We start from the raw sequence: 12,316 nt of genomic DNA, 5'->3' as shown, positions 1-12,316 counted from the left end.
GGACTGATTTCCTTTATGATTCATTGGTTTGACCTCTGTGTAGTCCAAGGGACTTTCAAGGGTCTTTTTTGACACCATAGTTCAACAACTACTGCTTTATTGAATACACCAAAGCCTTTGACTAAACCATGAACAATTCTTAAAGATATGAGAATACGAGACTAACTTGCCTGCCTCCTGAGAAATCTGTATGCAGCTCAAGAAGCAACAGTTAGAATTTAACATGGAGCAATGGACTAGATCCAAATTGGGAATGGATTATGTCAAGGCTGTATATTATCACCTTGCTTATTTAACATATATACAGAGTACATCATGAGAAATGCCGGGCTGGATGAAGCACAAGCTGGAAGCAAGATTGACAGGAGAAATATGAATAACCTCAGATATGCAGTTGACACCACGAGTATGGCAAAAAATGAAGAGGAACTAAAGAGCCTCTTGATGAGAGTGAAAGAGGAGAGTGAAAAAGCTGGCTTAAAGCTCAATATTCAAAAAACTAAGATCATGGCATCTGGTCCCATCACTTCAAGACAGATAGGGAAACGATGGACACAGTGACAAACTTTCTTTTCTTGGACTCCAAAATCACTGCAGATGGTGACTGCAGCCATGAAATTAAAAGACAGTTGCTCCTTGTAAGAAAAGCTATAACCAACTTATACAGCATATTAAAAAGATGAGACATTACTATGCCAACAATGGTCCATGTAGTCAAAGCTACAGTTTTTCCAGTAGTCATGCATGGATGTGAGAGTTGGACGATAAAGAAAGCTGAGTGCTGAAAAATTGATGCTTTTGAACTGTGGTGTTGAAGAAGACTCTTGAGAGTCTTGGACTGCAAGGAGATCCAACCAGTCCATCCTAAAGGAAATCGGTCCTGAATATTCATTGGAAGGACTGATGCTGAAGCTGAAGCTCCAATCCTTTGGCCACCTGATGAGAAGAACTGACTCGTTGGAAAAGACCCTGATGCTGGGGAAGATTGAAGTAGAGGGAGAAGGAAATGGCACAGGACATTATGATTGGATGGCATCACTGACTTGATGAATATGAGTTCGAGCAAGCTCTGGGAGTTGGTGATGGACAGGGCAGCCTGTTATGTTGCAGTCCATGGCGTTACAGAGTCGTACACGAATAAGTGACTGAACTACTAAGTAATTGAATTGAACTGAACTGAAGTGATACAGACAAAATAATCCTCACAGAATTCTGAGTTAGGCTTTGGTCAGTCTGTTTTCCTAGTATGGAAACAAAAATCTGACACATTTTCCAAAAGAAACTTCAAGCTGTATAGTCCCTAAAGATTGTGTTGCCCTGGTTAGGGGAAATTTGAAAAATAAATAAATAAATAAATAAATAAACAAACAAACTGAGAATTTTAATAGATTACAGTAAAGGAATTGGACATATGGCTACCCCTACCATGTATTTTACTTTCAATCTTGTGTTTCACAATGAACCCTTTATATCCTGAAGGATTTTATTTCTAGGTTAACATTAAACCCTTGATTCTTAATTTTTCTTTCTTTCTGCATATCTATATATATCAATCATAATTTTACATATTTTATTTTTATTTTAGTTAGAGGATAATTAGTTTACAATATTGTTATAGTTTTTTGTCATATATGAACGTGAATCAGCATTAGGTATACATGTATCCCTTCCCTCTTGAACACCCCTTTACACACTCCTTCCCTTCCCACCCCTCTAGGCTATAACAGGGCATTGGCTTTGGGTTCCCTGAATCATGTGTTGAACTCCCACTGGCTATCTGTTTTCCACATGGTAATGCCTATGATTTAATGCTAGTCTCTTATATCATCCCACCATCTCCTGTCCACACCATGCCCAAAATATCTGTGTCTCCTTTTCTGCCCTGCAAGTAGGAGTGTTGATACTGTCTTTCTAGATTCTGTGTATTTGTGTTAATATATGATATTTGTTTTTATCTTTTTGATGTACTTCACTCTGTATAATAATTTCTAGGTTCATCCACTTTATTAGAACTGACTCAAATATGTTCTTTTTTATAGGTGACTAATATTCCATTGTGTATATGTACCAGAGCTTCCTTATCCATTCATCTCTCTATGAACATTAAGTTGTTTCCATGTCTTAGCTATTGTAAATGGTGTTGCAATGAATACTGTGGTACAGAAGTGTTTTTCAATTCAAGCTTCCTCAGTGTATATGCCCAGTAGTGGGATTGATGGTTATAATAGCTTTATTCCTAGTTTTTTAAAAGAATCTCCATACTGTTCTCCATAGTGACTGTATCAATTTGCCTTCCCAGTAACACTGTAAGAGGCATCCTTTTCTCCACAACCTCTCCAGCATTTATTGTTTCTAGACTTTTTGATGATGGCAATTTTGACTGGTGTAAAATTATACCATATTGTAGTTTTGATTTTCATTTCTCTAATAATGAGTGATATTGAGCATCTTTTAATGTGTTGATTAACAATCTGTATGTCTTCTTGAAGAAATATCTGTTTAAGATTCCTGTCCATATTTTAATTTATTTATTTATTTTTTATTGAACTGAACAAGCTGCTTATATATTTTGGAGATTAATTATTTATCAGTTGTTTCATTTGTTATTAATTTATCCTATTCTGAGGTTAGTCTCTTCACCTTGCTTATAGTTTCCTTCATTGTACAAAGGCTTTTACATTTAATTAGGTCCTATTTGTTTATTTCTTTTTATATTCATTATTCTAGGAGGTGGGTTGTAGAGGATGTTGCTGTGGTTTATGTCACAGAGTGTTCTGCCTATGCTTTCTTCTAAGAGTTTTATAGTTTCTGGTCTTACATTTACATCTTTAATCCATTTTGAATTTATTTTTGTGTAGGTGTTAGGAAGTGTTCTAACGTCATTTCTTTACACATAGTTGAACTGTTTTCTCAGCATTACTTGTTGAAGATAATCTTTTCTCCATTGTATATTGTTTCCTCCTTTGTCAAAGATTAGGTACCCATAGGTGTGAGGATTTATTCCTGGGCTTTCTATCTTTTTCCACTGGTCTATATTTCTGTTTTTTGTGAAAGAACCATACTGTCTTGATGACTGTAGTTTCGTAGTATAGTTTGAAGTCAGGAATGTTGATTAGTTTTGATCAATCCTTCTATTTAAATACCCTTTAAACAGTCACTTAGGGCATCCCTCGTGGCTGGCAGTAAAGAATCTACCTGCAGTGCAGGATATGCATGCAGGAAGAGCAGGTTTGATTCCCTGGGATAGGGAAGATCCTCTGGAGAAGGAAATGACAACCCACACCACTATTCTAGCTTGGGAAACCTCATGGACAGAGGAACCTGGTGGGCTACAGTCCATGGGGTTACAGAGTTAGACGTGACTTAGTGACTGAAAAACAACTACAAAGCTTTCACTTTGCTCTGAATGCCAACTCACTTTAGCATTTTTTTTTTCCTTTTCAGTTGTGAATCTTCGTAGACCTTAAATATACTCCTGCCCATGAAAATCAAAGACACTGGACACTGTTATATTTCTCTGCTTTGCAATCCTGGGTCCCAGGAAATCCTCTTTCTGTCTGGAATGGAGGAGAGTAGGGAAGTATTACAGACACCAGAAAAACAATATGGCTAACAATTTGTTCTTTCTGGGTTATTCTACAGTTATGTCTTCTCATATTTGGAAACATATCTAGTACTTAGATTTCAGGTTGGAAATAGAAAACAAGAAGTTTACATGTAGAAAAAATAAATATAAGAAACCTAAAAATGCAGAAATCAGCTCCAAGACCTCAGCCTTATTGCCAGGGTTAATTCAATTCTATTTAATTCTCACTTTATCCCTGTTACTCTCTAATACAGTTTTTGTAACAATGAATAAAATTTCCTTATTTTATCTCATAAAGATAGAACATATTTACATTGACCTGCTGCTGATGAAAGCAGTTCATTTTCCTGAAAGCAATTGATAAATAAACTTCTGAGCACTGAATATGTGCCAAATCTTGTGTTAGGGCATTAGAAATAAAATACTAAACATTGCTAACATTTCAATGCCAGGATTAGTGTTGGATAATTGTCTTTAACTTTTCAAATCTATATTATTCTTTCTCTTTCTCTTTGAATTTCACCCTAAGTGCTCAAGTTATTTCCTTCTATTTCTTATCTTTTGTGGCATCTAATCATGAAAATATACTATAAGATGACATTAACTTTGCATGTTCTGAAAATACTTAGCACTTTTACAGTACTTTAGTAATATCTGTATACTCTTTTACGATATCACTGTTGATTGCACCTTCTTTGCTGATCCCATGAGCTAAGTTAGTCAGATTATGCTATTCCCATTTTATTATAAGGAAAATATCTTACTATGATTAAATGGCTTTCTAGTGCAGTAGATAATTTGAACAAAATAATCTTTATGTACTATTTGTTCTGACAAAACATTCCATGCCTTATTTTAGTGTTTTGTGTATTTCCTTTTGCAAGTTGAAATTCTAAAAAGGCCACCTAACTGAACTGCTTGTGCTGTGTTTAGTTGCTCAGTCAAGTCTTACTCTTTGCAACTCAATGGACTGTAGCCCACCAGGCTTCTCTGTTCATGGGGATTCTCCAGGTAAGAATACAGGAGTGGATTGTCATAACTTCCTCAACTAAACTACCTACATTTCTATAAACATATAGAATTTTAGTATATCTAATATGGTGCTATGATTGGGAAATAAACCAAACGATAAAGGAAGAGACAGCAAAATAATCTAAATGTGACTCCAGATAGAAGAACACACATATACATATGCATACATTTATAGTTACATAATAGGAATCAACATGTGAATGTTATAGTGAATAAGCCTATCCTGATAAATATGGAAGCTTAGAGAAAACTAATATATCCTTAAAAATAAACATAATGTAAAGACTGACTCAAGAAGAAATAGAGTACCTGAATGGTCTCAATATCACAGATGAAATCTAAATAGAAATTTAAAAAAGCTCTACACAAGTGATATGGTATAGAATGCATCATAGGAATATTCTACTATATATTAAATAACCAGAGTTCTAATAGTATAGAAATGATCTCAGTTAACAGAAAAACTGGATATTCATCTCATTTTATAAAGCATTCAGTTCAGTTCAGTTCAGTTCAGTCACTCAGTCATGTTTAACTCTTTGCGACCCAATGAATCGCAGCATGCCAGGCCTCCCTGTCCATCACCAACTCCCGAAGTTCATTCAAACTCTTGTCCATCTAGTCGGTGATGCCATCCAGCCATCTCATCCTGTAGTCCCCTTCTCAAACTTAATATTAAGCAATTTAAATAGATTGAAAAAATACACATTATTTTAGCAGTCATATCATGTTAATAACTGAACAATACATAAATATACTATTAATAATACATTATAAAAAGGCTTCATTTATCCCTTGAGTAAACTAAATGTCTAGCATTAGCAAAATGAACATGGAATTCTCACCTTGATGTATTAAAATTATTTCAATAAATCGAGAAAATATGTACATTTCAAAATTATTTTAATGCTTAAAACACCCTTCAAATTAAATGGTGGAGACATTTTTAATCTTAGTCAGTCAGTTAATCAGTTCAGTCACTCAGTCATGTCCAACTCTTTGCGACCCCATGAACCTCAGGATGCCAGGCCTCCCTGTCCATCACCAACTCCCAGAGTTCACCCAAACCGATGTCTATCGAGTTGGTGATGCCATCCAACCATCTCATCCTCTGTCGACCCTTTCTCCTCCTGCCCTCAATCTTTCCCAGCATCAGGGTCTTTTCAAATGAGTCAGCTCTTTGCATCAGGTGGCCAAAGTATTGGAGTTTCAGCTTCAACATCAGTCCTTCCAATGAACACCCAGGACTGATCTCCTTTAGGATGGACTGGCTAGATATCCTTACAGTTCAAGAGACTCTCAAGAGTCTTCTCCAACATCACAGTTCAAAAGCATCAATTCTTTGGTGCTCAGCTTTCTTTATAGTCCAACTCTCACATCCATACATGACTATTGGAAAGATCATAGCCTTGACCAAATGGACTTTTGTTGACAAAGTAATATCTCTGTTTTTTAATATGCAGATAAATTATTAGAATTTATAAAGTCATGTATAATGATTGATGTTTAAAAGTAAGTATAAACTTCAAGTGCATCCTCAAAAATTAATGTAGCTAATGTAATTTAGATGAATAACTTTTAGATTTTTTTTTAATATAATAGGCCATAGGAAGGATCTGATAAAAACTGTTTGGATAGTACTGATGAATAGTTAATGAAATGTTGAACACCAGTCTTAACATTTTAAGATCTAGAGTTATGTGCCTAAGGACCTTGACACTAGCTTAAAGATAGAAATATTTATCATCAAGGGTGAAAATATCTCCAAATTTTTTAGTAGCATTTTAAATAAAATTTCCAACTTGGTTATATCACCTGGCACACTGATTATAATATTCATTTAGAGCAGGGGGTCTCAACTTTGGTACTATTGACATTTGAAGCCAGTTTAGCCTTTATTGTGGGATGCCATTCTGTGCATTGTTAGATATTTAGCAGCATGTCTGGTATGCATCCTCAAGTTATCTTTCATGTCAATCAAAAATGTCTGGAGGCAACAACAAACATACCACTGTAAGCAAAATCACATTGACCTAGGGGGATGGAAATAGCCAAAATTGTTTTGGAAAAAAAAAAATAGAAAGCTTTCTTTACCAGATTTCAGATTATAATGTTAAACTTTAGAGGTTAATAATGTGTATTATATATCTGTGAGTCTATTTCTGTTCTGTTTATAAGTTCATTTGTATCATGCTTTTTATATGTACATATAAGTGATATCATATGATGCTTCCTTTCTCTGGCTTACTTCACTTCATATGATAATCTTTAGGTTGTTACCAAGGGGCAAAGGAGGAGGGAGGCATAAATTAGAAGTTTGAGTTTACTATATGTACATTACTATATGCAAAATAGACAACCAATAAGGACCTACTGTATAGCACAAGGAATTATACTCAGTATTTTGTAATAACCTATAAGGAAAAGAATCCAAAAAGATTACATCCTAAATATATAGGGGTATAACTGAATCACTTTGCTGTACACCTAAAACTAACACAACATTTTAATCAACTATTCTTTAGTTCTAAAAGATAAAATTACAAGTAAATGGAATAAAATATATTTTAAAAATTAAAAATGTATAGTATAGCTCTGCAGTAAGAAAATGATTATTCAGTAGTTACTTATGAAACAATTAGTTGTTCATATGGGGAAAAATAAAATTCCAACCTTCATTCATGACCTGAAAAAAAAATTGAATAGAGAAGTTGATGTAAAAGGCAAGCTATTAAACTTTAAAAAGCAAAATAAATGCATACTTTATACTCCACAGTATACATACTATACTTTGCCTAAAAAGTTATAAATGACAAATAATAATTTAAAAAAATGAAATAATTTATAGAAAGTCTCTTAGACATGTCCAACTCCTTGTGACCCCATGGGCTGTATCTCACCAGGCTCCTCTGTCTATGGGACTTTCCAGGCAAAAATACTGGAGTGGGTAGCCATTTCCAACTCCAGATCTTCCTGACCAACCAAAGGATGTAACCTGGGTCTCCTGCATTGCAGGCAAATTCTTTACCATCTGAGTCACCAAGAAAACCTAAATAATTTATAGGATTGACTTACCCAATATAAAATATTATGTATTTAAAAATTAGAGTGAAAATATGGGCCATCCTTTGCCAGAATAATATCCATAACCAACCAAGAAATTTTATCCCAAATATATAAGCAGTATTTATGAGTCAGTAAAAATGGTTATCAAACGGAAGTTGCTGAAAACATCAACCTATTTTTCACAGAAGAAAAAATACAAATAAACTAGCTGCTGCTGCTAAGTCACTTCAGTCATGTCCGACTCTGTGCGACCCCATAGACGGCAGCCCACCAGGCTCCCCCATCCCTGGGATTCTCCAGGCAAGCACACTGGAGTGGGTTGCCATTTCCTTCTCCAATGCATGAAAGTGAAAAGTGAAAGTGAAATCACTCCGCTCTTGGCGACCCCATGGACTGCAGCCTACCAGCCTCCTCCATCCATGGGATTTTCCAGGCAAGAATACTGGAGAGGGGTGCCATTGCCTTCTCCAAAAATAAACTAGAAACCTATGTAAAAAAGCTCATTTGCATGAATATTGGAGAGAACTTTAAATCCATAAAATACAATAGAGCATTTAACAACTTGATAATGATTATAATTGAATTGTGTTGTCATTGTTGAGTTCCTCAGTCACATCTGACTCTTTGTGACCCCATGGACTGCAGCATGCCAGGCTTCCCTGACCTCCACTCTCTCTTGGAGTCTGCCCATTTAAACTCATGTCCACTAAGTCAATGATGCCATCCAACCATCTCATCTTCTATCACCCTGTCCTCCTCCTGCCTTCAAACTTTCCCAGCATCAGGGTCTTTTCCAATGAGTTGAGTTTTTGATTCAGTTGGCCAAAGTATTGGAGCTTACTTACTAAGTGTGTAAGTGTGTGAGACATCAGAATTCTTCATCCTACCACTAGTGGGAGTGTAATTGATATATTCATTTAGTATTTATCTTTTTTATTTTCATTTCCAATAAAGATGAACATGCCCATTGGCGGATATTGTTTGTGATTGATTGTCATGAATACCCACTCTTTGAAATTCAAAGGAAATTTTTTCTTAATATTAGCAATCTATCTATCTATCTATCTATCTATCTATATCTATATATATATATAAATTTTATTATTTCTTAAACCAAAGAGTTTCATTTTATCCAATTTTAACTTTATTTTAAAATAAAAAATATTCAAATAATACTTGAAAAAATACTGCTAATGAAATTGCTATGGTATAGTTCTGCTATTAACATGCAGTATATTTAAAATTTTCCAAGTGTTTATTCCAGTAATTTTAACGTAGTGGTTTATAAGACATCCTATTTGAAAGAAATTACAAATTCAATTTAAATATCCCAACTAATATCAAGTTACACTGACAGTTCACTGAGTTTAATTCACTGTGTATTTATAGTCAGCTACTAGTCTGCTGTCACATTTTATATAGAGTTCTGACAAGGCCACACATCCATAGTAATTTAATATAGTGGTATGTAATGTAAACGAACTGGAAAATTATGCATTAGAAGCTACATAATATCTAAATTAGGATGGATATATTAATATTCTCACTTTTGGTAGCCACCAGCATTTTTGACTAGGTAATTACATATTTGATTATTTTTGTACATAAACTAGCATGATACCAAATTTAAAATAGGAAAAAAAGAATAAATATGTAGCAATACTGAGTAGAAATAAAAAGATATCCACCCTCCTTAGGGATATTTTCAGAGGATCATGATATTAAGCATATATTTCCCAGTGTGTTATGATTTAAACAGTTAATGAAAATACAATTTATGTTTTTTCTTCATAGTTTCTTGAATTGTTTTTAGTCTTAAAAATATCTAGCCTTAAAATGTTCTCAACATTCTACAGCATCAACATGTCTCCAGGACATGCTTTTTCACATAAATATCTATCTGTCTTTTGATACTGTTCATGGGATTCTCAAAGCAAGAATACTGGAATGGTTTGCCATTCCCTTCTCTATGAAGAAGGCTAATAGCCGAAGAATTGATGCTTTTGAACTGTGGTGCTAGAGAAGACTCTTGAGAGTCCCCTGGACAGCAAGGAGATCAAACCAGTCAACCCTAAAGGAAAACAACCCTGAATATTCATTGGAAGGACTGTTGCTGAAGCTGAAGCTCTAGTACTTTGGCCATCTGATGCGAAGAGCCAACTCTTTTGTAAAAACCCTATGAGAGGAAAGATTGAGGGCAGGAGAAGAAGAGGGCAACAGAGGATGAGATTGTTGCATGGCACCACTGAATAATGGACATGAACTTGAGCAAATTCAAAGAGATAGTAAAGGACAGGGAAACCTGGCATTCTGCCGTTCCTGGGATCATGAAGTCAGGCATGACTTAGTGACTGAACAACAACAATCTCTCTCTCTCTGTCTCTCTCTATGCATATATATTATTGTTTTGTTGCTAAGTCATGCCTGATTCTTTTGCAACTCTGTGTACTGTGGCCCACCAGGCTCCTCTGCCTATGGGATTTCCCAGGCAAGAATACTGGAGTGGGTTACCATTTTTTCCTCTGGCGATCTTCCCAACCCAGGGATTGAACATGAGTCTTCTGTTTGGAAGGTGGATTCTTTACCACTGAGCCACACAAGAAAAACAAAACAAAACATTATATATATATATATATATATATATATATATATATATATATATATATATATATATGGAATTCTTAACCAAGCTATCTACTTTTTTTCTATTTACATATCTTTAAATAATTTCAGTTAAGTATAGCATTTCAATTTTGTGACAATCTATATATTTTTAAATTAAATTTTTCCTAGGGCCATATTATTTTAATTGCTCCCTTAACTAAAAATATTTTAAAATATCATCTAAAAAACTGTTCTAGTTATTGAAGAAGCAATTTCTTGCCTCTATTAATCTCACATTCTATTGAAACGAGACAGAAATACAATTAATAAGCAATCAAATATCAGAATAAACAGGTGGATTAGATAGATTATATATTAAATGATTAGCTAGATTAGTAGTAAATGATGACCTTATTTAGGGGTCATGTAGATCTAATAGAGAAAGAGATGGCCATCCATTCCAGTATTCTTGGCTGGGGGAATCCCATGGGCAGAGGAGTCTGGCAGGTTACAGTCAATGTGGTTGCAAGAAAGTAGGACACAACTTATTAACCAAACAACAGCAATATTTATAACAACATTCCAGGGAAACTTTAGCCAATTATGAAATTGATTTAGTGAGTCTATGGCAAGGATTTTAAAATGAAAATATGATAGCTGATTGTGGCAAAAATAGCATAGTGCAGCATAACATTGCACAGCATACAATGAAAAATATCAGGTGCTCTACATATAGAGTAAGTGATCTGAGAGTTCATCTGTGTGTTACAGGTGTGTGAAACTGCATATATTTGTGTGTGTTTACATGTTTGTCTATTGGAAATATAATATAATATGTACTTCTTATCATTGGTACAAGTCAAAAACAGTTTCAAAAGCACTGATATATTGTAAACACACTTTCATAGAAATAGGCTTTGGATAATAAATTCACTAAGTGCTTCCTATTTAATCCTTGCGATAGTATTAGGTTGTATTAGTATTTATTCTCTTTTCCTAGAGAAGGAAACTGAGACACCAGACAGGTTAAATACTTTCCTAAGTGCAATTTCAAAGTAACATTAAATTTGAATACATGCTCATATCAAGCCTCCGAATTTAAAATCGGGTTTGTAGAGCTGATTTTCATGAGCTAAAGAGATAACAACCATCTTTATATTTTGGAAATGTTTCATTTCTTTATTTCTCAATTTTTTTATTCTCATAAGAATTGCTGCTGTATTTTGTCGATAAAATTGTGTACACATATCACTGTTTCCTTGGAAACATTTCTTGATTATATTTAAAGCCTCCAAAATATTTTGACAAAATGACATCTAGAAAGATCACTGAAGAACATGAGTGTCTTAAAGGTGGAGGATTTCCTGCTCAAGTACCATTTCTCTTACTAACCTAGAGACTTGTGCTTCCTTGTGCCATTGTTTTTTGTACAGCTCTTGACATGAACTTTGGCATTCTTCCCATCTTTGCTCGTATTCACAAACCTATTACTTAGATTTGTAAGTATGATCAGTGAGCTCTAGTGAATTCCTTTCTACTTCTTTTTGCTATACTGCCTACAGGAAGTCAGGAGTTTTTTGTCTTGTTTCCTTTTTAGTCTTGTTCAGTTGTTATTTTTCTTTGGCTTTTTCCTGATACAGAGAAAATGAAATAAATGGGTAGTGAGGCATGATATTGCCTTTGACTCATGGTTGACACACAGACAGGTCATGACCAGAGTGACCACTGGTTTATCTGGTAAAAAGAGACCCCATAAAACAGAGTTGAACAGGTAGAGTCCAGGTGATTAAAACTATTTCCTTATGTCTTTGGGGCCATCTGATCTTCCCAAGCTCAAAAAATAGATTGTCCTTTGTAGTTAATGTATTTCTCATGTCAGGCAATGTTCAAGCTGACACTTTTGTTTGGTTCAGCTACCAGCCTTAAAAATAGAGTGAACTGAGCTGTGATCTCCATTAACCCAAAGATATATGTCCTGTTAGAGAGTTTGTGCAGAAGAAATGACAGCAAGTCTACTGAATGAACAAG

This window comes from Ovis canadensis, chromosome 1, assembly GCF_042477335.2.
Source record: "Ovis canadensis isolate MfBH-ARS-UI-01 breed Bighorn chromosome 1, ARS-UI_OviCan_v2, whole genome shotgun sequence".
In the NCBI taxonomy this organism is placed as follows: Eukaryota; Metazoa; Chordata; class Mammalia; order Artiodactyla; family Bovidae; genus Ovis; species Ovis canadensis.
The sequence above is the reverse complement of the archived record's forward strand: the minus strand, read 5'-3'. Positions refer to the sequence as shown.